A 26,843-nucleotide genomic window follows, 5' to 3' on the forward strand; every position below is an offset into this window, starting at 1 on the left:
GCACTGCTATGCTTTATATCACGCCACTACGCTGTACTCCCATCTGCACCTCTCCATTCTACGCCACTGCACTCAATGCCACTTCACTCTACTCCTCTCTACTCTGCACTACTCTACTTTAAACCACTCCAGTTTAGGCCACTCCACTCTACTCTGCATAGTTCCACTCTACGCCTCTCCAATCTATGCCACTGCACCACTACACTCTACACCAGTGCTCTCTATGCCAGTACACTCTACACAATGCATTCTACTTTATACTACTCCACTCTACACCCTTGCACTCTATGCCAGACCATTCTATGCCACTCTAATCTACTCTGCACCACGACGCTCTATGCCACTGCACTTTATGCCATTCTACACTATGCCACTGCGCTCTACCTTTCACCACAACACTCTGTGCCACTTCACTCTTCCCTGCACCACTCAACGATATGCCACTTCACTCTACTCTGAAACTATGTAGTCTGTGCCACTAAACTGTAGGCCCCTCCACTCTACACACTCCACCATACTCTGCACCACTCTACACCATGGCACTCTGTCACTCTACTCTGCACCACTGCACTCTACAATACTGAATTGTGTACTGCTGAATTCTATGCCGCTGCACTCTACTCCACGGGGCTCTACGCCAATTCACTGTACCCCAGTCCACTCTACTCTACACCACTCCACGCTACTGTACTCTACTTTTTGCCACTGCTCTCTATGCCATTGTACTCTATGCTGCTGTACTCTACGCAGCACCACTTTACTCTATGCCACTCAACAGCACTCTACTCTATACCACTGCAATCTGTGACACTACTCTGCAACACTGCATTCTACCAAAATGAACTCTACCCCATTTTATTTTGCACCATTGCATTCATACACCACTTCACTCTACTCCACGCTACTTTGCATCACTCCACCCTATGCCATTACCCTCTGCATCACTCCACTCTACGCAACTTCACTGTATGCCACTCCACTCTGACTCTAACGTTTAGCCACGCTGATGTACAACATGGCTAAAACACATTGGCAAAGTTAGTAGCTCTTGAATAAGTGGGACCTATTGGCTTTGCCAATGCTTGTTTTCATTTGTTAAGTTTAGTTGGAGTGGATATATTCCTCACCCTTTGTTGTGTGATGTGGAGTTCCACATCACACAACAAAAGGTACCACTTCACAACTCTCTTAAAAGTCATAAACTCTTACATCAGTCATTTCCTGTTAAGAAACTGAGAGTTGTCCAGATTGGTAAGAATCCTCACTTGAAAAATAGGAAGAATTGCAGAGAGTCTGAAGCCTGGTTCTTACCACAAGAACTAGTCTCAAAAGATAATCGTTAGCAGGCCCGAGAGTTGTCCAGATTGGTAAGAATCCTCACTTGCAAGATAGGAAGAAATGCAGAGAGCCTTAAGCCTGGTTCTTACCACAAGAACTAGGCCCAAAAGATAATCGTTAGCAGGCCCGGGGCCTGACATTTGTAGACAAGAGATCATGTCAAGAAACAGGATGACAAGACAAAGGTTCTCTTTGGATGAACTTGCCAGCATCTCCCAGCTTGGTAATGCTTCCGAATCATATTAAATCCTGCATGTCTCATAGAGGTCACAGACGAGGAACCTGTGCGTCTAAGAACGGCTCTCATTGGAGCACTAGTCAATTCTCAGTTGGATTATTTGTTTATTGTGTGTGTGTATTTTTTAAATTTTTGTAACCAATTTAATTGAGTTTAACAACAATCATAATATAGACCACTCAGATAGCATGACATGGTACATGGTAAGTAGATTACGGGACAGACGAGCACCGTCAGATATCAGGCGGGGTTGGTTAATCAAAGAGAAACAACAATGACAAAGCACAAAACTAGCTGTTACCAGTGGACCATCCCATGTGACCCAACCACCTACCCCAGACCCGCTCATGCTTTGAAGGGACCTCTCTCCCACTGTTTGAGGAGCAGAGTTTTTCCATTTGACTTCTGTATGTCGCTTAGCCACCATGGTGGCACTTCTCCACCCAAGACCCTCTGAGGCCCTGGAGAACTCCCAGTATCAACACCACAGGGGAGGGCTGGACCTCGTTCTCTAGCACATCAGTAAGGGCCAGATGTAGCAAAGGTTTTTACCCATTCTGTGTCTATGGGAAAAAGTGTTCGTACATATGGCCCTAAGTTCCCAATAACTGCGGATCGCAGGACATGACCACGCCATATGGTAAGAATCGCCCGGGGCTGCGGGGAAGCGAGACCAGGTGGGGTCTGGGAGTATTCCCGCTCTGTGCAATCTGGCGGGGGGAGATAGGCACACTAGAGGTAATAGAGTTGGATCAAGTGCAGCCTAGAGGAGATGGCAATGACTTGAGGGGCCATCTTAGCATCAAGCCAATTGTCGTCTTCCAGGGGACCCGGTCAGCCCTCCCAGCGCAGCCTATCTTGTGGTTGTAAATCAGGCGGAGATTACCAAAGGGTACCGGAGGGCATTATGAAGTATATATTTTTGTACAAATATTTACATTCCACAGTAAGGCACGTTTACACTGAGTAAATAGGTTGATTTTGCAAATGCGTTTCAGTAAATAGGTTGATTTTGCAAATGCGTTTCAAGCGAAGGTCTGGGGAGTGTTGATACATTTATCAGGTTTGGTAAAAGCCTCTGTCTGGTCATCGAGGTGGCCATGTTGAGGATGCAGTTAGAGTGTAGTGTGAATATTAATATACAGGAATGAAGCACGTTTACATTGGCAAGACAGGATACTTATGTAAAGCTGATTTGACAAACAAATTATGTGTTTAGTTGTGTGACGGAAATGGCGGTGGTGAGAATTATTGGGTCTGGTTTTCAAGGGTGGGGAGGATTGGCGGAGGCTTTAACTGGGGGTATATTTTACAAGCCAGGGACTTAGTTACCTGTATTCTAGCCCGGGAGCATGCTTAATTCTAAGGTAGTCTTCTCACATGGAAGGGTGAAGAGTAAAAAAGTTATCTTCAGTTGAGAAATTTTGTATGAAAACTAGTGTTTTTATTCTGTTTTTGAGGGTTTCTTAAGAGGGAATCATCTGGGTTTGCAGCAAAACTGGAATGGCAAAAAGTGTACCCCGGGATGCTGCAAACAGGGGGTAGAAGGTGTCAGAAAGCAAGTAGGGTTGTCAGGGAATGAAATCGTACTACGTGTGGTTGGAGAGGCGGCTTGTACAGTCCTTTTCCAAATACTCTGCCCCCAAAGTATTTGGCAACAAGGACAGATAGTAAGTCTACACTGCTTTACTCAACTGGTCAGAAACAGGCTGTAGGGTTCAAGGGACCTTCTGCCTGATTTCTGTGTTCCCTGCAAGTTCCAGGGTAGAATACAGTCTAATCTTAGGTGTGCCTGTTCCAAAGCACAGCGTATAACAAGCAGATCACAGACCTGTGTTTTATGCAGCTCAGTAAGTAGGTCAGTTCTTTCGTTGCAGAGATCCTTCTGGGATATGTTTGTCCTCTATAACATAACTTAGACAAACCACAGTGATTTATGAATCAGCTTTTCGAGCTCCTAGCAAACTGAAAGTCAGAAGTTTACTACCTTACTGTTTTCCCTCAATCATTCATCATTCTTAGGTTACTTAAAATGATTCAGTTAGCTCCTAGAACACTTATTTTAGGTGCTACGAATGATCTGTTGGTATATTTACTCGTATAGAGAGATGCATCATTCTTCATCCCTCAACTACTGGAGGTCCCTTTACCAAGCACAAAAGTGCGAGACACGCCAGGACGCAAGGTGGACTCCTCACTCCTCACGCAGGTTAACTGTTCCAGATTCCCACTCTCCCCTCTAAAGTTTTATGAGAAATCTACATTTTATACACCGAAAAAACAAATATACCCTTTGTAGGAGGCTGGCCTGGTTTGTAGTAAGTACCAAGGGGTACTTACACTCTGCACCAGGTCCAGTTATCCCTTATTAGTGTAGAAGAGGTGTCTAGCAGCATAGGCTGATAGAAAAGGTAGCTTAGCAGAGCAACTTAGGCTGAACTAGGAGACGTGTAAAGCTCCTACTATACCACTGGTGTCATATGCACAATATCATAAGAAAACACAATACACAGATATACTAAAAATAAAGGTACTTTATTTTTATGACAATATGCCAAAGTATCTCAGTGAGTACCCTCAGTATGAGGATAGCAAATATACACAAGAAATATGTACACAATACCAAAAATATGCAGTAATAGCAATAGAAAACAGTGCAAGCAATGTATAGTCACAATAGGTTGCAATGAGAGCACATAGGTATAGGGGCAACACAAACCATATACTCTAGAAGTGGAATGCGAACCACGAATGGACCCCAAACCTATGTGAGCTTGTAGAGGGTCGCTGGGACTGTAAGGAAACAGTGAGGGTTAGAAAAATAGCCCACCCCAAGACCCTGAAAAGTGGGTGCAAAGTGCACCTAAGTTCCCTAGAGAGCACAGAAGTCGTGATAGGGGAATTCTGCAAGGAAGACCAACACCAGCAATGTAACATCAATGGATTTCCAGACGAGAGTACCTGTGGAACAAGGGGACCAAGTCCAAGAGTCACACTCAAGTTGGGAGTGGGCAGATGCCCAGGAAATGCCAGCTGTGGGTGCAAAGAAGCTGCCACCGGATGGTAGTGTCGCATGGGCTCTCATCATTCTAAATGAGACTACTGGATTTCTAGGTAGCAGGATCTATAACGGTGTGGGGGACTGAGTCTGACCCACGTGTAAAGAACTCTGTCACCCTAAATCCGGTTTTTTCTCCGGCTAACTAGCAGTGCCTCATTTCTCCCATGTGGAAGAAATGATTTGCCAGCCGAGCGCATGACATCTTTGGAACTTCTCAGGGAAGTCGTGGTTACTCAGATCCAAACCAACTCTCTTATTTCCAATATGATCTCATATACAAATGACAAAGACAGTATAAGTTTTATATAATATTTTTAATAAAACGACTGTATTTTAGATATTAAGGCGTGAGCCGCAATAACCAGAACGATACAACACAGTAGGATTGAAATAGTCACCAGGAGAGTAAAACATAAGAACAAAGCTATCATATTGTCTAACAGTTTCTACTCTCCCTCTGCTTGTTCTATTTAGAGCACAGCATGTTAAGCTTCTAGCTTGCCTATTAGAATCACTGTGGAGACATCAGCCCTCATACCTGAGTAAAGACCTGTGATCTTGGTTCAGCATCTGCAACGAAGCAGTCAGCGTCTAGTTGTGGTTCCCTGGTCGGAATCTCCCTCTTCCGTGTATTGGGACAAGGAAGTGATTTTATAACTAACATGTCATCGTGATCACAAAATGTCCCTACGCAGGAATGCCAAGTCTAAACTCCTACCACGTCTATCGGCAATGTACCAGACTGTATCCTTGACTGAAGCACAGAGTAAATATGTTATGGAGAACTCCAGTGCTGAAATAGGCAAAACAGTGTGATATGAATAAAAAACAACACCGTAGAACTGGCTATTTGAAAAATAACAGTACGAAGCCTAATAAAAAGCATGTAGAGCAAAGTGCACAGAGGCTCTAAGCTGTCAGCAAATGAATAAAATATATTCAGGGCAAAGGGCACAAAGGCCTAAAGCCTGAAGCTAAAGCGCAATGAATACGTAAAACTAACCACACTACAGTAGAAGCTGTGGATTCTGCAAGAACGAAGAGGACTAGGAACTTCCCCTTTGAAGGATGGATGTCCCACGTCGTGAAGAAGCTTGCAGAGGTGTTTCCATGCAGACAGACCGCAAACAAGCCTTGCTAGCTGCAAGGGTCGCGTTTAGGGTTTTTGGATGCTGCTGTGGCCCAGGAGGGACCAGGATGTCGCCAATTGTGTGAGGAGACAGAGGGGGCGTCCAGCAAGACAAAGAGCCCACTCAGAAGCAAGCAGCACCTGCAGAAGTGCTGGAACAGGCACTACGAAGAAGAGTGAACTGGAGCTCACCCGAAGTCGCAAAGGAAGGTCCCACGACGCCAGAGGACAACTCAGGAGGTCGTGCACTGCAGGTTAGAGTGTCGGGGACCCAGGCTTGGCTGTGCACAAAGGAAATCCTGGAAGAGTGCACAGGAGCCGGAGCAGCTGCAAATCACGCAGTACCCAGCAATGCAGTCTAGCGTAGGGAGGCAAGGACTTACCTCCACCAAACTTGGACTGAAGAGTCACTGGACTGTGGGAGTCACTTGGACAGAGTTGCTGAGTTCCAGGGACCACGCTCGTCGTGCTGAGAGGGGGCCCGGAGGACCGTTGATGCAGTTTTTTGGTGCCTGCGGTTGCAGGGGGAAGATTCCGTCGACCCACGGGAGATTTCTTCGGAGCTTCTAGTGCAGAGAGGAGGCAGACTACCCCCACAGCATGCACCACCAGGAAAACAGTTGAGAAGGCGGCCGGAGCAGCGTTACAAGGTCGCAGTAGTCGTCTTTGCTACTTTGTTGCAGTTTTGCAGGCTTCCAGAGCAGTCAGCGGTCGATTCCTTGGCAGAAGGTGAAGAGAGAGTTACAGAGGAACTCTGATGAGCTCTTGCATTCGTTATCTAAAGAATTCCCCAAAGCAGAGACCCTAAATAGCCAGAAAAGGAGGTTTGGCTACTTAGGAAGGAGGATAGGCTAGCAACACAGGTAAGAGCCTATCAGAAGGAGTCTCTGACGTCACCTGCTGGCACTGGCCACTCAGAGCAGTCCAGTGTGCCAGCAGCACCTCTGTTTCCAAGATGGCAGAGTTCTGATGGATACAGCTACCTGTGGATTCCTCACCTAATGAATACTCCCATGGCGCCAGCATTCGACGGAAATCTTCTTCCTAGCTTCTGCACGTGGACGAGGACGTCACACTGGCCCACGCGACGCCGTCTGACGTCATACAGGCAATAAGAGGTCCTCGCCGACGTGCCGACGTCAGTTCCCTTTTTTCCGTGCATTCGAAACGGTTATATTCGAGGGAGCTACTGTTACTTTCGTGGTTACAGTGTATTTTTTTTGCTGCGTGATTTTCTCTGCGGTTATAATGTCTCAGAGAAAGTTGGGTTTCAAGCCCTGTCGAGAGTGTGGGGGCAAGATGTCAGTTACTGACCCTCACTCCGACTGTTTATGGTGTTTGAGCTCTGACCACGACGTCTCTACATGTGATTCATGTCAGCACATGAATCCGAAGGCCCTGAAAGAACGAGAGGCTAAGCTCTTCATGGCGAAGTCGAAACGGAAGGAGAAAAAACATCATAGAAAGTCATCTTCGCCGAGATCTCACCGGCGTCATCGAGACTCCCGGCGCCGTAAGGATTCACGGCGTCATTCCAGCAAGGAGTCTCGTTCGAGGTCGCCTTCGGCTCGGCGTCGGAAGACCTGGGAGGTCAGTCCCATGGTCACGCCACATCCGTCGACGCCGTTGCCTTCTCCGGCGTCACCGACTTCGCTTGGACAGGCTTCAGTGATTGAGGTGACGCAGCCCCGGGCGTTTTCTCCGGCGTCTCAGACGTCGAGGCTGGCGTCGGGGTCGCCTTCGATCCAGGCACCCCAGTATCTGGCTTTTCCTGCCCCTGGAGTCGATAATACCGCATTCTTGAATGCGATGTACACCATCTTTCAACAGATGGCTCCAGGCGGTGCTCCGGCTGGTCCTTCGGGGCCGTTGGCTTTTTCATTGGGTGCTCCGGCGCCTTTACGACCGGCACCCTTTATGCCCTTTCTCCCTTTAGGGAATGTGGGCTCGGCGCCGGTATCGGCGCCGGTGGCCACTCCGGTGGCTTCAGAGGGTTTGGCCCCGGAGGTTTCCATCCCGTCGACTTCGGGATTTCGACCTGTGACTCCGACGAGACCTTCGGAGACTCCAAGACGCGACCCTCTTCGTCCGGCTTCTGCCTCGGCCCCGAAGCTGCTTGTGGTGCCGGATATGGCGTCGGATGGATCCGGAGATCGGCGCCGATCCTCGACTTCGGCAGATGGCGCGCATCGAAGAGAGGCTACACTCTAGAAGGCGTGCTCTTCGTCTTTTGGAAGAGCAGGAATACCAACGAGTCTTGGAGGAAGGAGATATTGAGGACTCTGGTGATGGACTTCATGGTCTTGATACGGCCAGTGGGCTGGATACTTCCCCTGAGTGGGACCTTTCATCTCCAGGGGAGTATACGGAGGAAGCTGCTACCTTTCACACGGTGGTAAGAAAGGCAGCTAACTTTCTGGACCTGCCTTTGCCGGTGGCAGAGGCGAAGCAGAATTTGCTGACTGAAGTTCTGCATCCGGCCTCTTCTGCAGCGGAGCCTCTCTTGCCATTTAATGAGGCTTTGCTTGATCCGGTGTTGGAGGTGTGGAAGAAGCCAGTATCTTCCTCGGCGGTTCATAGGGCTGTGGCCAGGAGATATTGTGCTGCGCCTTCTGACCCTGGCTTTCTATCTAGACACCCTACACCGGAGAGCTTGGTAGTGCAGGCCTCCTGTTCTTCTAGGTCAGCTCCTGGATCTTTCCCGACGGTGCCAGGGGACAGGGACTCCAAAAAGTTGGATGCACAGTCCAAGGAGATATTTTCGTCCTGCAGTATGGCGTTGAAGGCCACCAACGCGACTTGCATTTTGGCAAGATACATCCATGCTCTTATGGACGACATTTCATCTTCTTATACGGAGCTTCCCCAGGGGCTTTTGAACATTGTTTCGGATGCCCAGGCTGCCGCGACTCAGAGCACCTCCTGTTGCTAGAACAGGAAGTCCAGATCCTCCTATTAAAGGGCGCGGTGGAGTTGGTCCCAGAGCAGGAAAGGGGTCGAGGTTGTTATTCGAGGTACTTCCTGATTCCCAAGAAGGATGGTCGGTTGAGGCCAATCTTGGACTTGAGGATCTTGAATTGGTTCCTCAAACAGGAAAAGTTCAAGATGCTGACCCTAGCTCAGGTGCTTTTGGCGTTGAACAATGGAGATTGGATGGTGTCTGTCGACTTGCAGGATGCTTATTTTCATATCCCGATACTCAAGTCGCACAAGAAGTATCTCCGGTTTGTGGTAGGGACGCAGCACTATCAGTTTGCGGTCCTCCCATTTGGTCTTACTTCGGCACCTCGAGTCTTCACGAAGGTGATGTCGGTGGTTGCGGCAGAGCTCAGGAGGAAAGGGATAGCAGTATTCCCTTACTGGTTGATCAAAGCCATGTCCCCGGAGCTTGTGTCGTATCATCTGCTGTTGGCAACCCAGTTGTTGTTCGACCTGGGCTTTTCGGTGAACGTGCCCAAATCTCACCTGGAGCCCTCTCAACGCCTCCTGTTTATAGGGGCAGTACTGGATACAACATTGAATCGAGCCTTTCCTCCGCCTCAGCGGATTCAAGACATTCAGGCGTTGGTTCCAATGTTTCAAGGTGGAGCGGTCATTCCAGTCCTCAAGGTCCTACGTCTGCTCGGTCTGTTTGCCTCCTGCATACTGTTGGTCACGCATGCTCGCTGGCACATGAGGGCTCTTCAGTGGTGCCTCTGAAGGCAGTGGTCTCAACACAAAGGAAATCTAGACGGTTCGGTCAAAATCTCCAGAGATGCTGCTGCGGACTCGAAGTGGTGGATTGCGGGCGACAATCTTTCACAAGGGAAGCCGTTCGCGCAGTCACCACCAGTGGCCACAGTCATAACGGATGCTTCCACTCTAGGGTGGGGAGCTCATCTGGGGGATCTGGAGATGAAAGGGCTTTGGTCTCCAGAAGAACAGATTTTTCATATCAATCTGTTGGAGTTGCGGGCTGTACGTCTGGCTCTCAAGGCCTTCCTCCCATCCCTTCGCGGTCAGTTGGTTCAGGTCCTGACGGACAATACTACCGCGATGTGGTATATAAACAAACAGGGAGGAGTGGGGTCGTACCTTCTCTGTAGAGAAGCTCTTCGACTATGGTCCTGGGCAAGGGACCATCAGATTTGCTTGGTAGCAAATCATCTGGCCGGAGTCTTGAATGTACGTGCGGACGGTCTCAGTCGCCATTTCTCGGCCGACCACAAGTGGCGTCTCCATCCAGATCAAGTCCGTCTAATCTTCCAGTTGTGGGGGGTTCCTCGGATAGATCTGTTTGCCACCCAGGAGAACACGCACTGTCCGTTATACTGCAGTCTCCAGTATCCGGTGCAGGGGGCTTTGGGGGACGCGTTTCAGATGACTTGGTGCGACCAGTTACTTTACACGTTTCCCCCCATGCCCTTGCTTCCTCGAGTGTTGAGGAAAATTCGCCAAGACCGGGCCCAAGTCATTTTAATAGCTCCGGATTGGCCAAGGAGGGTGTGGTACTCCGACCTTCTCCAACTCTCGCTGTGCCCTCCGCTCCGTCTCCCTCTCAGGGCAGACCTCCTCTCGCAGTCGCAGGGGCAGGTTTTACACCCCAACCTCCAGAGTCGGCACCTACATGCTTGGAGATTGAACGGGGCAACCTGAGTTCCTTCTCTCTCCCGCCTGATGTAGTGGATGTTATATTAGCGGCCAGGCGACACTCCACTAAATCTATCTACGCTAATAGGTGGTCTAAATTTGTTATGTGGTGTGGAGAGAGACAGATTGATCCCTTACATGCTCATCTGTCAGATGTTTTGTCTTTTGCTTTATCACTAGCGCAGAAAGGTTGTGCAGTGGCTACTATTAAAGGTTACTTGTCTGCCTTGTCAGCCTTCATTTGTCTTCCAGACCAACCATCGTTATTTAAATCCCCTATTGTTCTTAGATTCTTGAAAGGTCTTCTAAATAAATATCCTCCAAAACCATTCGTTATGCCTCAATGGGATTTGTCCTTGGTCCTGACTTTCCTTATGGAGTCCCCTTTTGAGCCTATGCATTCTTGCCCTTTAAGGTACTTAGGGCCAGATGTAGGAAACTGTTTGCGACTCGCAAACGGCAAAATTTGCCGTTTGCGAGTCGCAAAATGCAGTTTCCTATGCAGAAATGCATTTTGCGAGTCGGAACCGACTCGCAAAATGCATTTCCGACTCGCAAATAGGAAGGGGTGTTCCCTTCCTATTTGCGAGTCGCAGTGGGATGCAATACCATTTGCGACCGCATACGCGGTCGCAAATGGCATCGCAGTTACCATCCACTTCAAGTGGATGGTAACCAACTCGCAAATTGGAAGGGGTCCCCATGGGACCCCTTCCACTTTGTGAATGGACCCAAAAATATTTTTTCAGGGCAGGGAGTGGTCCAAGGGACCACTCCCTGCCCTGAAAAAATACAGAAACTAAAGGTTTCGTTTTTTTTAAAGTGCAGCTCGTTTTCCTGTAAGGAAAACGGGCTACACTTAAAAAAAATTAAAACTGCTTTATTTAAAAGCAGGTCACGAACATGGAGGTCTGCTGACGTCAGCAGGCCTCCATGTTAGCGAGTGCCTATACTCGCTATGGGGCCGCAATTTGCGACCCACCTCATGAATATTCATGAGGTGGGTCATTGCGACCCCATAGCGAGTCGCAGTCGGTGTCTGAGACACCGTACTGCATAGCAATTTGCGACTTGCAAATTGCGAGTCGCAGGGACTCGCAATTTGCAGGTCGCAAATTGCCGATTTGCTACATCTGGCCCTTAGTTATTAAGACAGTCTTCCTGGTGGCTATAACATCTGCAAGGAGAGTGAGTGAGTTGCAGGCCTTATCGGTAAAACCCCCTTATACAAGTTTTTATGGGGATAAGGTGGTGTTGAGGACCAAGGCTGCTTTCCTCCCGAAAGGTTGTTTCACCCTTCCATTTGGCCCAGACGATTACTTTGTCCACGTTCTATCCTCCGCCTCATCCTTCAAAGGAGGAAGAGAGACTGCATCGCTTGGACCCAAAGAGGGCGTTAAGCTTCTACATTGATAGAACAAAGGACTTCAGGCTCTAGGATCAGCTGTTCATCGGATACGTGGGCAAGAGGAGAGGAAAGGCAGTCCACAAGAGAACACTCTCCAGGTGGGTTGTTCTTTGCATTAAAATCTGTTACTCTTTAGCAAAGAAGGATCCTCCTGATGGTATTAGAGCTCATTCCACCAGAGCTAAGTCGGCCACTTCGGCCTTGGCTAGGGGTGTTCCTGTGGTTGACATCTGCAAGGCCGCAACTTGGTCGTCCCTTCACACTTTTGTGAAGCACTACTGCTTGGACTCTGAGGTCAGAAGGGACGGCCATTTTGCACGGTCAGTGCTGCAGGATTTCTTGGTTTGACCATTTAGGCACCCACCGCCGGGCGTGGTACTGCTTTGGGACTCTATTCATTAGGTGAGGAATCCACAGGTAGTTGTATCCATCAGAAGAACGAGTTACTTACCTTTGGTAACGACTTTTCTGGTGGATACATTAGCTACCTGTGGATTCCTCACGGTGCCACCCGCCTCCCCGTTGCCTTTTTGGTCTTACCAAGTAATCCTTGAGTGTGCTCCTTTTGGTCTTTAAGGCTGCTATAGATTTTGTATATATGGATACTTGTATATATATATATATATATATACAGGGAGTGCAGAATTATTAGGCAAATGAGTATTTTGACCACATCATCCTCTTTATGCATGTTGTCTTACTCCAAGCTGTATAGGCTCGAAAGCCTACTACCAATTAAGCATATTAGGTGTGCATAATTATTAGGCAACTTCCTTTCCTTTGGCAAAATGGGTCAAAAGAAGGACTTGACAGGCTCAGACAAGTCAAAAATAGTGAGATATCTTGCAGAGGGATGCAGCACTCTTAAAATTGCAAAGCTTCTGAAGAGTGATCATCGAACAATCAAGCGTTTCATTCAAAATAGTCAACAGGGTCGCAAGAAGCGTGTGGAAAAACCAAGGCGCAAAATAACTGCCCATGAACTGAGAAAAGTCAAGTGTGCAGCTGCCACGATGCCACTTGCCACCAGTTTGGCCATATTTCAGAGCTGCAACATCACTGGAGTGCCCAAAAGCACAAGGTGTGCAATACTCAGAGACATGGCCAAGGTAAGAAAGGCTGAAAGACGACCACCACTGAACAAGACACACAAGCTGAAACGTCAAGACTGGGCCAAGAAATATCTCAAGACTGATTTTCTAAGGTTTTATGGACTGATGAAATGAGAGTGAGTCTTGATGGGCCAGATGGATGGGCCCGTGGCTGGATTGGTAAAGGGCAGAGAGCTCCAGTCCGACTCAGACGCCAGCAAGGTGGAGGTGGAGTACTGGTTTGGGCTGGTATCATCAAAGATGAGCTTGTGGGGCCTTTTCGGGTTGAGGATGGAGTCAAGCTCAACTCCCAGTCCTACTGCCAGTTCCTGGTAGACACCTTCTTCAAGCAGTGGTACAGGAAGAAGTCTGCATCCTTCAAGAAAAACATGATTTTCATGCAGGACAATGCTCCATCACACGCGTCCAAGTACTCCACAGCGTGGCTGGCAAGAAAGGGTATAAAAGAAGGAAATCTAATGACATGGCCTCCTTGTTCACCTGATCTGAACCCCATTGAGAACCTGTGGTCCATCATCAAATGTGAGATTTACAAGGAGGGAAAACAGTACACCTCTCGGAACAGTGTCTGGGAGGCTGTGGTTGCTGCTGCACGCAATGTTGATGGTGAACAGATCAAAACACTGACAGAATCCATGGATGGCAGGCTTTTGAGTGTCCTTGCAAAGAAAGGTGGCTATATTGGTCACTGATTTGTTTTTGTTTTGTTTTTGAATGTCAGAAATGTATATTTGTGAATGTTGAGATGTTATATTGGTTTCACTGGTAATAATATATAATTGAAATGGGAATATATTTGTTTTTTGTTAAGTTGCCTAATAATTATGCACAGTAATAGTCACCTGCACACACAGATATCCCCCTAACATAGCTAAAACTAAAAACAAACTAAAAACTACTTCCAAAAATATTCAGCTTTGATATTAATGAGTTTTTTGGGTTCATTGAGAACATGGTTGTTGTTCAATAATAAAATTAATCCTCAAAAATACAACTTGCCTAATAATTCTGCATTCCCTGTATATCTTTGTGGGTATACATAATTAGTGTATATTTGTTTTGTTTAAAAAAAAAAAAGAAAGAGGAGTTTTATTAAATCTACAGCCATTTTATTGCAATGTTGTGTGATTTACAATGTTATGAGATGTTGCCTTAATCTTTCATTAAGTCAGGTTATTGTTCTCATGCACGTAAAAAATGTTGGTACTGACGTCGGCACGTCAGCGAGGACCTCTTATTGCCTGTATGACGTCAGACGGCATCGCGTGGGCCAGTGTGACGTCCTCGTCGACGTGCAGAAGCTAGGAAAGAAGATTTCCGTTGAATGCTGGCGCCATGGGAGTATTCATTAGGTGAGGAATCCACAGGTAGCTAATGTATCCACCAGAAAAGTCGTTACCGAATGTAAGTAACTCGTTCGTCTGGAGCACACTGGAGGAGCTCTGGGCACCTCCCAGGGGAGGTGCAGGTCAGGGGAGTGGTCATTCCCCTTTCCTTTGTCCAGTTTCGCGCCAGAGCAGGGCTGGGGGATCCCTGAACCAGTGTAGACTGGCTTATGCAGAGATGGGCACCATCTGTGCCCATCAAAGCATTTCCAGAGGCTGGGGGAGGCTACTCCTCCCCAGCCCTGACACCTTTTTCCAAAGGGAGAGGGTGTAACACCCTCTCTCTGAGGAAGTCCTTTGTTCTGCCTTTGCTGGGCCAAGCCTGGCTGGACCCCAGGAGGGCATAAACCTGTCTGAGGGGTTGGCAGCAGCAGCAGCTGCAATGAAACCCCGGGGAAGGTAGTTTGGCAGTACCCGGGTCTGTGCTAGAGACTCGGGGGATCATGGAATTGTCTCCCCAATGCCAGAATGGCATTAGGGTGACAATTCCATGATCTTAGACATGTTACATGGCCATGTTCGGAGTTACCATTGTGACGCTATACATATGTGGTGACAAATGTATAGTGCACGCGTGTAATGGTGTCCCCGCACTCACAAAGTCTGGGGAATTTGCCCTGAACAATGTGGGGGCACCTTGGCTAGTGCCAGGGTGCCCACACACTAAGTAACTTAGCACCCAACCTTTACCAGGTAAAGGTTAGACATATAGGTGACTTATAAGTTACTTAAGTGCAGTGTAAAATGGCTGTGAAATAACGTGGACGTTATTTCACTCAGGCTGCAGTGGCAGGCCTGTGTAAGAATTGTCAGAGCTCCCTATGGGTGGCAAAAGAAATGCTGCAGCCCATAGGGATCTCCTGGAACCCCAATACCCTGGGTACCTCAGTACCATATACTAGGGAATTATAAGGGTGTTCCAGTATGCCAATGTAAATTGGTAAAATTGGTCACTAGCCTGTTAGTGACAATTTGAAAGAAATGAGAGAGCATAACCACTGAGGTTCTGGATAGCAGAGCCTCAGTGAGACAGTTAGTCATAACACAGGTAACACATACAGGGCACACTTATGAGCACTGGGGCCCTGGCTGGCAGGGTCCCAGTGACACATACAACTAAAACAACATATATACAGTGAAATATGGGGGTAACATGCCAGGCAAGATGGTACTTTCCTACACCCTTGTAATGCTCTCTCCATATAGGGAGCAAATCGCCTGTAGTACAGAGTGACTCCTCTATTCTGGGTGATAAGTCTGTCCCGGTCACTGTGGTAGGACCGAGGGACATTTGCCATCCCATTAAATAATGGGTGGGCTTCACATGCCCCCCGGGTGTCATGCTTCATCCTCAGCCATCCCGCATTCGCCAAAGAAACCTCTGGTTGCAGGTGGCCCGTCCTAAGGCTGAGGGGCTATTATGGGAAGATCCGGGGCTGGGGATCCAACCAAAAATCCTTATCACCTGCCTAACCAGAAAAACTATACTTTTATTCAGATGGCAAAAAAACAACAGGACGTATGAGGCTTTACTGTGACTCATGTCCACACAGAGCGACACGTTTCAGCCCTGAAAAGGCCCTCTTGTGGGTCCGGGGCTTTCCTCAAGGCCAGAACACTGTCTATCCCTATTTATATCCCTGTTTTTATGCTGGTGCACTCAGTCACTGCACATTCATACATGCAAGACCAGATGATAATCTCTGGTTAAGCACGGTTCTAGCCCTGAGGGAAGCCACATTGGACTAGAACATGCTTTGGCAGGTTGGCCAAGGATGAAGCATGACACCCAGCGGGTGTGTGAGGCCACCCATGTAGGCTTTTTAGGCGCATGCCCCTGGGCTCCGAACCATAGTGGTTGGGACTGACTTATCACCCAGAATAGAGGAGTCACTCTGCGCAATTGCTGATTTGCTCCCTAGCTGGAGAGCACATTAGAAGGGCACATTGATAGGGAGAGCACAAACGTGTCTCCTTACCCAAAAAACTCTCTCCTCCCCCAAGCCCTTCAGCTATTAAGGGCATTTGTGTTACATATAAATCTACATTTTACCCGTGGTATAAACTGGAGGAGTTGAGATTGAGAAGTTGGTTGCACTCGATAGGGTTGGTAAGTTCTCAGGTGCATGAAGGTCTGGTGAGCAGATTCACAGCAGCCCAGCTTTGCTTTGAAATGAAAACCATGCAATATGGTGGATCTGGCTGGCAGGTGAAGGCGCCGCTCTGCTGCCGCAGGGCAGACACACGCAGCAGTGGGCGAGGCGGGCAGCTGCAAGAAGCCGAGCCTGCCCTGGCCAGTCCGACCGGATCCCTGGATCTTGTGTCTGCTTCTGGGCGAGGCCTCTGCGTCGAGGAGGTGCTGGGAACTGAAGGAGAGGGGATGTGTGTGCTGTGCTCCTAACAACACTGTGTGCACTGTGCTCTTACCAACACTGTGTGCACTGTGCTCCTAACAACACTGTGTGCGCTGTGCTCCTAACAACACTGTGTGTGCTGTGCTCCTAACAACACTGTGTGTGCTGTGCTCTGTGTGTGCTGTGCTCTTAACAACACTGTGTGCACTGTGCTCCTAACAACACTGTGTGCGCTGTGCTCCTAACAACACTGTGTGCGCTGTGCTCTTAACAACACTGTGTGTGCTGTGCTCCTAACAACACTGTGTGCACTATGTGTGCTGTGCTCTTAACAACACTGTGTGCACTGTGTGTGCTGTGCTCTGTGTGTGCTGTGCTCTTAACAACACTGTGTGCACTGTGCTCCTAACAACACTGTGTGCACTGTGTGTGCTGTGCTCCTAACAACACTGTGTGTGCTGTGCTCTTAACAACACTGTGTGCGCTGTGCTCTTAACAACACTGTGTGTGCTGTGCTCTTAACAACACTGTGTGCACTGTCTGCTGTGCTCTTAACAACACTGTGTGCACTGTGTGTGCTGTGCTCTTAACAACACTGTGTGCACTGTGTGTGCTGTGCTCTTAACAACACTGTGTGCACTGTGCTCCTAACAACACTGTGTGCACTGTGTGTGCTGTGCTCTTAACAACACTGTGTGCACTGTGCTCTTAACAACACTGTGTGTGCTGTGCTCTTAACAACACTGTGTGTGCTGTGCTCTTAACAACACTGTGTGCACTGTGCTCTTAACAACACTGTGTGCACTGTGTGTGCTGTGCTCTGTGTGTGCTGTGCTCTTAACAACACTGTGTGTGCTGTGCTCTTCCCAACACAGTGTGCACTGTGTGTGTTGTGCTCTTAACAACACTGTGTGCACTGTGCTCTTAACAACACTGTGTGCGCTGTGCTCTTAACAACACTGTGTGCACTGTGTGTGCTGTGCTCTTAACAACACTGTGTGCGCTGTGCTCCTAACAACACTGTGTGCACTCTGTGTGCTGTGCTCTTAACAACACTGTGTGCACTGTGCTCTTAACAACACTGTGTGCACTGTGTGTGTTGTGCTCTTAACAACACTGTGTGCACTGTGCTCCTAACAACACTGTGTGCTCTGTGTGTGCTGTGCTCTTAACAACACTGTGTGCACTGTGCTCCTAACAACACTGTGTGCACTGTGTGTGCTGTGCTCTGTGTGTGCTGTGCTCTTAACAACACTGTGTGCGCTGTGCTCTTAACAACACTGTGTGCACTGTGTGTGCTGTGCTCTTACCAACACTGTGTCACTGTGCTCTTAACAACACTGTGTGCGCTGTGCTCCTAACAACACTGTGTGCACTGTGCTCTTAACAACACTGTGTGCACTGTGCTCTTAACAACACTGTGTGCGCTGTGCTCCTAACAACACTGTGTGCACTGTGTGTGCTGTGCTCTTAACAACACTGTGTGCACTGTGTGTGCTGTGCTCTGTGTGTGCTGTGCTCTTAACAACACTGTGTGCACTGTGCTCCTAACAACACTGTGTGCACTGTGTGTGCTGTGCTCTTAACAACACTGTGTGCACTGTGCTCTTAACAACACTGTGTGTGCTGTGCTCTTAACAACACTGTGTGCACTGTGTGTGCTGTGCTCTGTGTGTGCTGTGCTCTTAACAACACTGTGTGCACTGTGCTCCTAACAACACTGTGTGCACTGTGTGCACTGCGCTCTTAACAACACTGTGTGCACTGTGTGTGCTGTGCTCTTAACAACACTGTGTGCACTGTGCTCTTAACAACACTGTGTGCACTGTGTTCTTAACAACACTGTGTGCACTGTGTGTGCTGTGCTCTTAACAACACTGTGTGCACTGTGCTCTTAACAACACTGTGTGCACTGTGTGTGCTGTGCTCTTAACAACACTGTGTGCACTGTGCTCTTAACAACACTGTGTGCACTGTGTGTGCTGTGCTCTTAACAACACTGTGCACTGTGCTCTTAACTGAGTCTCGCACTGTTTGTGCACTGGGCTCTTAACTGAGTCACGCACTGTGTGTCCTGTGCTCTTAACAACACTGTGTGTGCTGTGCTCTTAACAACACTGTGTGCACTGTGCTCTTAACAACACTGTGTGCACTGTGTGTGCTGTGCTCTTAACAACACTGTGTGCACTGTGCTCTTAACAACACTGTGTGCACTGTGCTCTTACCAACACTGTGTGCACTGTGTGTGCTGTGCTCTTAACAATACTGTGTGCACTGTGCTCTTAACAATACTGTGTGCACTGTGTGTGCTGTGCTCTTAACAACACTGTGTGCACTGTGCTCTTAACTGAGTCTCGCACTGTGTGTGCACTGTGCTCTTAACAACACTGTGTGCACTGTGCTCTTAACTGAGTCTCGCACTGTGTGCGCACTGTTCTCTTAACAACACTGTGTGCACTGTACCCTTAACCGAGTCTCGCACTGTGTGTGCTGTGCTCCTAACAACACTGTGTGCACTGTGCTCTTAACTGAGTCTTGCACTGTGTGCTGTGCTCTTAACAACACTGTGTGCACTGTGCCCTTAACTGAGTCTCGCACTGTGTGTGCTGTGCTCTTAACAACACTGTGTGCACTGTGCCCTTAACCGAGTCTCGCACTGTGTGTGCACTGTGCTCTTAACAACACTGTGTGCACTCTGCCCTTAACCGAGTCACGCTCTGTGTGTGCTGTGCTCCTAACAACACTGTGTGCACTGTGCTCTTAACTGAGTCTCGCACTGTGTGTGCACTGGGCTCTTAACTGAGTCACGCACTGTGTGTCCTGTGCTCTTAACAACAATGTGTGCACTGTGCTCTTAACCGAGTCTCGCACTGTGTGTGCTGTGCTCCTAGCAACACTGTGTGCACTCTGCTCTTAACAACACTGTGTGCACTGTGCTCTTAACTGAGTCACGCACTGTGTGTGCACTGTGCTCCTAACAACACTGTGTGCACTGTGCTCCTAACAACACTGTGTGCACTGTGCTCTTGACTGAGTCTCGCACTGTGTGTGCACTGTGCTCTTAACAACACTGTGTGCACTGTGCTCTTAACCGAGTCACGCACTGTGTGTGCACTGTGCTCTTAACAACACTGTGTGCACTGTGCTCTTAACTGAGTCTCGCACTGTGTGTGCACTGTGCTCTTAACACTGTGTGCACTGTGCTCTTAACTGAGTCACGCACTGTGTGTGCTGTGCACTTAACAACACTGTGTGCACTGTGCTCTTAACCGAGTCACGCACTGTGTGTGCACTGTGCTCTTAAGAACACTGTGTGCACCGTGCTCCTAACTGAGTCACACACTGTGTGTGCTGTGCACTTAACAACACTGTGTGCACTGTGCTCTTAACCGAGTCACGCACTGTGTGTGCACTGTGCTCTTAACAACACTGTGTGCACTGTGCTCTTAACTGAGTCACGCACTGTGTGTGCACTGTGCTCTTAACAACACTGTGTGCACTGTGCTCTTAACCGAGTCTCGCACTGTGGTTGTACTGTGCTCTTAACAACACTGTGTGCACTGTGCTCTTAACCGAGTCTCGCACTGTGTGTGCTGTGCTCTTACCAACACTGTGTGCACTGTGCTCTTAACTGAGTCTCGCACTGTGTGAGCACTGTGCTCTTAACAACACTGTGTGCACTGTGCTCTTGACTGAGTCTCGCACTGTGTGTGCACTGTGCTCTTGAGTGGGGGCACAGACTGCGAGTGAACTGTTAATCACAGGAGGTCTCTGAGAGCCCTGCACTGTCAGGTAGGAGACAATCTGAGTGCACTTTGCTCCTACGTGGGACACGGACTGTGTGTGCACTGTAATCACAGGAGGAGGTCTCCTGAGAGCCCTGCACTGTTAGGTAGGACACAGACTGTGTGTGCACTAACTGTGATCACAGGAGGTCTCTTGAGACCCCTACACTGTCAGGTAGGACACAGACTGTGGGTGCACTGTAATCACAGGAGGTCTCTTAAGAGCCCTGTACTGTCAGGTAGGAGACAATCTGAGTGCACTTTGCTCCTACGTGGGACACGGACTGTGTGTGCACTGTGATCACAGGAGGAGGTGTCCTGAGAGCCCTGTACTGTCAGGTAGGACACAGACTGTGGGTGCACTGTAATCACAGGAGGTCTCTGAGAGCCCTGCACTGTCAGGTAGGACACGGACTGTGTGTGCACTGTAATCACACGGACTGTGTGTGCACTGTGATCACAGGAGGTGTCCTGAGAGCCCTGTACTGTCAGGTAGGATACAGACTGTGTGTGCACTGACTGTGATCACAGGAGGTCTCCTGAGAGCCCTGCACTGTCAGGTAGGACACGGACTGTGTGTGCACTGTAATCACACGGACTGTGTGTGCACTGTGATCACAGGAGGTGTCCTGAGAGCCCTGTACTGTCAGGTAGGATACAGACTGTGTGTGCACTGACTGTGATCACAGGAGGTCTCTGAGAGCCCTGCTCTGTCAGGTAGGACACAGACTGTGTGTGCACTGACTGTGATCACAGGAGGTCTCCTGAGAGCCCTGCACTGTCAGGTAGGGGACAGTCTGAGTGCACTTTGCTCCTACGTGGGACACGGGCTGTGTGTGCACTGTAATCACAGGAGGAGGTCTCCTGAGAGCCCTGCTCTGTCAGGTAGGACACAGACTGTGTGTGCACTAACTGTGATCACAGGAGGTCTCTTGAGAGCCCTGCACTGTCAGGTAGGACACAGACTGTGGGTGCACTGTAATCACAGGAGGTCTCTGAGAGCCCTGCTCTGTCAGGTAGGACACAGACTGTGTGTGCATTGTAATCACAGGAGGTCTCTTGAGAGCCCTGTACTGTCAGGTAGGAGACAATCTGAGTGCACTTTGCTCCTACGTGGGACACGGACTGTGTGTGCACTGTGATCACAGGAGGAGGTGTCCTGAGAGCCCTGTACTGTCAGGTAGGACACAGACTGTGTGTGCACTGACTGTGATCACAGGAGGTCTCCTGAGAGCCCTGCACTGTCAGGTAGGACACAGACTGTGGGTGCACTGTAATCACAGGAGGTCTCTGAGAGCCCTGAACTGTCAGGTAGGACACAGACTGTGTGTGCACTGACTGTGATCACAGGAGGTCTCCTGAGAGCCCTGCACTGTCAGGTAGGACACAGACTGTGTGTGCATTGTAATCACAGGAGGTCTCTGAGAGCCCTGCACTGTCAGGTAGGGCACAGACTGTGTGTGCATTGTAATCACAGGAGGTCTCTGAGAGCCCTGCACTGTCAGGTAGGACACAGACTGTGTGTGCATTGTAATCACAGGAGGTCTCTGAGAGCCCTGCACTGTCAGGTAGGGGACAGTCTAAGTGTACTGTTGTATCCCAGTGCCCCAACCCCAAACAAAACACATGGAGGCTGGTAAGAGTGTGAACGTGGTTCTTTATTCTTCTGCAAATACCTCTCACACAAGTGCGGGCACGTCCTTCCTGCCTCATGTTCTTGTGCAAGTGTCTTTCTTCTTTTCCGTGACCAGAGTGGTGTTGGGTCACCATTCCTCTCCTCCCCTTGTGTGTGTGTGTGGTCCTAGTGCCCACTAGCACACGTTGTTTTGACATCTCCCCCTTAGTTTACGAAATATGCACATTCCCACACTTGTATTTGTTGGTACCAGTGGACATGTTCCATGCTTTCCTCAGGCTTCCATTCTAAAAATAAGGAGGGAGAGATAGATAGATATTTCTGATGGATACAACTACCTGTGGATTCCTCACCTTATGAATTCTCCCAATGCGCCAGCATTCAACGGAAACTTTCTTCCCAGCTCTTCAGGACATCACAATTGCACGGCTCCGCATGCCACTCAGTCTGACGTCATTGTGGCAATAAGAGGTCCTCATCGGGATGCTCACGTCAGTTCCCTTTTTTCTGTGCCTTCAACATTAACGTTTTTTCCTAGCTTTCGAATAGCTACTGTTTCGACGGTGCCTTATTGTACCTTTTACAATGTCTCCTTCTAAGAAGTCAGGTTTTAAGCCTTGTCATGAGTGCGGGGGGTCGTATGTCAGTTACGGACCCTCATGAAGACTGTTTATGGTGTCTTAGTTCGGACCACGACGTGGAAGGGTGCGTTTCTTGCCTAAGGATGAATCCAAAGGCATTGAAAGAAAGAGAAGCTAAGCTCTTCTTAGCAAAGGTGAAGAAAGGACACAGAAGTCACCGGAGGTCCAAGACAAGGGACTCGCCATCCCATAACTCATCGAGGTCACACAAGAAGTGGCGCCCGCACGATTCTCAACGCCGTTCTTCTAGAGATCGGTCTAGATCACAGTCTCCCTCTAGACGACGTTGTACGGCGTGGGAGGTCAGTCCTACTGTTACTCTCCAACCGCATCCGGCGCCATCACTCTTTGAGGTGGTCGAGTCCACGACGAGTTCTCCAACTCATTTTTCGCTGGTATTGGTTCAGGAGTCGGTGGCACAGGTTCCGGATCCGAGCCAAGCGCTGCATGAAGAACAAAGGTTTCCTGCCTTCCCGACTCCCGACTCCAGGAGCGGATCCGGCGGCTTTTCTGAATGCTATGTTCAGCATTTTTAATAAAGCTATGGCCCCTGCTGGTGCACGGCTGGTCCCACGGGTCCATTAGCGTTCTCCTTCGGCTCTGCGGCTCCATATAAGTCGGCTCTGTTTGAGCTTTTCTATCATGCTGAGGGTGCTGGTTCGGCACCAATGACGTCGCCTCATATGATGCCGACGGTGCTGATGGAGTCATCTATGGCGCCGGATTATGGTGCCGGATGGGTCCCAGTCAGGGCGGAGTGCATCTTCTTCTTCTCCTTTGCAACGTCCATCTGTCTTGAAGCCGGTGTCGTTGACGTCGGCTAATTTTCTGTCTATGCCGAGGTTGGAGGCCAGGCTGAGGTCGAGGAGGAGAGCGTTGAGGCTCTTGAAAGAGCAAGAATACCAGAGACAATTATTGGAGGAAGAAGAGATTTCTGAGCCCTTGGGAGAGATTCAGGGTCTGGACTCAGCTAGTGGACTGGATACGTCCCCTGAGTGTGACCTTTCATCTCCTGGTGACATTACGGAAGAGGCTGCTTCCTATCACTCTGTCGTAAGGAAGGCTGCAGATTATTTTGAGCTTCCATTGCCATCTTCTGAAGTTAAAACAAACATTTTAACGAAGGTATTACATCCTTCCTCCACTTCGGCGGAACCTCTGCTTCCTTTCAATGATGCTCTTACAGAGGTTTGGAGAGTCTGTTATGTCGCCAGCTGTGTCCAGAACTGTAGCAAGGAGGCACAGGGTTGCTCCTGGGGATCCAGGATTTTTATCCCAACATCCGACTCCCGATAGCTTGGTGATCCAGGCTTCTTGTTCTGCTCGTTCTGCACCTGGTTCCTTTCCTGCTACTCCATCGGACAGGGAGTCCAAGAGGAAGGAGCAAGCAGCTAAAAAGACTTTCTCTTCTTGCAGTATGGTCCTAAAATCAGTCAATGCTACCTGTGTGCTAAGTAGATTTGTTCATGCCCTGATGGACACATCTAGAGCTGTGGTGCCTAATGTGCCGCATGATATGCAGGGGCAGTTTGACGAGCTGCTGTTGGACACCCAAGCTGGGGCCAGACAGATCACCCAGTCTGGTCTGGATACAGCAGACTCAGTAGCCACGCCAATGGGTACTTTGGTGGCCACCAGGAGACATGTGTGGCTAAGGTCTTCTGGGTTTTCTACTGATGTTCAGACAACTTTATTACTCCCTTTTGACGGTGAAAAAGTTGTTTGGGGCCAAGGCGGACTCTGCTTTAGAGCGCTTCAAAGACAGCAGGGCCACAGCAAAATCTTTGGGACTGCAGGCTTTTACATCTGCTCCCATCAGATCCTTTCGGAGATTTAGGGGTTTTGGCCGTGGAGCCCCTTATCCTGGAAGACCTTAGTCCAGCACTCAACAGCCTGCCAACCCTCCCTATAGATCTTTTAGAGGGCAGGGGAGGGTTAGGACATGGGGAGCCCCCCAACAGCACCCTGCCTCATCCTCTTCCTCCGGGGGAGCACAACAAGGAAAGCAGCCCTAGTTTTCCATCCATTTTAAGTCATTGTTTTCCCATACGGGCAGTATTTTTTATTTTCTCCACGAGTGGGAGTTAGTGACATAGGAATCTTGGGTACTAAACATTGTGGGGAAAGGTTATGCCCTTCCTTTCTGGGAGTTTCCCCCTCTCCTCCCTCCCCGTCCTTTGTTTTGTTCAGAAGAGCATCTCCTGTTGCTGCAGCAGGAGGTTCAAGTCCTTTTATCAAAAGGTGCAGTGGAGTTGGTTCCAGAGCAGGAAAGGGGTCAGGGTTGCTCTTCGAGATATTTCCTGATTCCCAAGAAGGATGGTCGATTGAGGCCTATCCTGGATCTAAGGATTTTGAAATTGGCTTCTCAAACAGGAGAAATTCAAAATGCTGACTCTAGCGCAGGTGCTTCCGGCGTTGAACAAGGAATATTTGATGGTGTCTGTCGACTTGCAGGATGCTTACTTTCATATCCACATTTTCAAGTCACACAGGAAGTATCTCGAGTTTGTATTGGGGTCACAACACTACCAGTTTGCGGTCCTTCCTTTAGGTCTTACTTCCGCGCCTAGAGTCTTTTACGAAGATGACAGCAGTGGTTGCAGCAAATCTCAGAAGGAAGGGAGTATCTGTATTCCCTTACATGGACGATTGGCTGATAAAAGCCAAGCCCCCAGAGCTTGTGCTACATCACCTGCAAATGTCAACTCAGTTGTTGTTAAACCTGGGCTTTATGGTGAATGTGCCCAAGTCTCACCTGGAGCCCTCTCAGCACCTCCTTTTCATAGGGGCAGTACTGGATACCACATTGAATCGGGCCTATCCCCGCCTCAGCGGATCTAGGATATTCAGGTGTTGATTCCAGTGTTTCAAAATGGAGCAGTTGTTCCAGTCCTCCGTCTGCTCGGTCTGTTTGCTTTTTGCATTCTGTTGGTCACTCGTGCACGTTGGCACATGAGGGCTCTCCAGTGGTGCCTCCGCAAGCAGTGGTTTCAACACAAAGGGGATCTCGAAGAGTCAATAACGATGTCCAGAGACGCTGCAAAGGATCTAAGATGGTAGGTTGTGAACGGCAACCTTTCCTAAGGAAGGCTGTTTTGTCTACCACCTTTAGTGGCCACGGTCATAATGGATGCTTCCACTTTAGGGTGGGGAGCTCATCTGGGGGACCTGGAGGTCAAAGGTCATTGGTCTCCAGTAGGACAGATGTTTCACATCAATCTGTTAGAATTGCAGGCGATACGTCTGGCTCTCAAGGACTTCCTCCGATCCCTTCGCAGTCAGTCAGTTCAGGTCTTGATGGACAACACTACCGCGATGTGGTACATCAACAAGCAGGGAGGAGTTGGGTTGTACCTTCTCTGCAGAGAGGCTCTGCGGCTCTGGTCCTGGGCTCAGGACCATGGGATTTGCTTAGTAGCAAACCATCTGTCCGGGGTTCTCAACATTCGTGCGGACAGTCTCAGTCGGCATTTCTTGGCAGATCACGAGTGGGGTCTCCATACAGACCTGGTCCTGCACATCTTCCGGATGTGGTTTTTTTCACAGATAGACCTGTTTGCCACTTGGGAGACATGCACTGCCCGTCGTTTTGCAGCCTCCAGTATATGGCGCAAGGAACATTGGGTGATGCATTTCAGATGTCTTGGTGCGACCTGTTACTTTATGCGTTTCCCCCCATACCCTTGATTCCTCGGGTTCTGAGGAAGATTCGCCAAGATCGGGCTCAAGTTATTTTAATAGCTCCGGATTGGCCAAGAAGGGTGTGGTACTCAGACCTTATTCAACTCTCACTGTGCCCACCGCTCCGTCTCCCTCACAGGGCAGACCTCCTCTCACAGTCGCAGGGGCAGTTTCTACACCCCACCTCCAGAGTCTGCACCTACATGCCTGGAGATTGAACGGGGCAATCTGAGTTCTTTTTCTCTCCCTCCAGAAGTGGTGGATGTTATTTTATCACCCAGGTGACTCTCCACCAAGACCGTCTACGCCAGCAGATGGGCAAAATATGTTACTTGGTGTGGAGAGAGGCAAATTGATCCCTTAAAGGCCCATTTATCTGATGTTCTGATGTTTGCCCTTACTTTAGCACAGAAGGGTTGTGCAGTTGCGACTGTCAAGGGCTATTT

Source organism: Pleurodeles waltl, chromosome 6 (assembly GCF_031143425.1).
Source record: "Pleurodeles waltl isolate 20211129_DDA chromosome 6, aPleWal1.hap1.20221129, whole genome shotgun sequence".
Taxonomy (NCBI): domain Eukaryota; kingdom Metazoa; phylum Chordata; class Amphibia; order Caudata; family Salamandridae; genus Pleurodeles; species Pleurodeles waltl.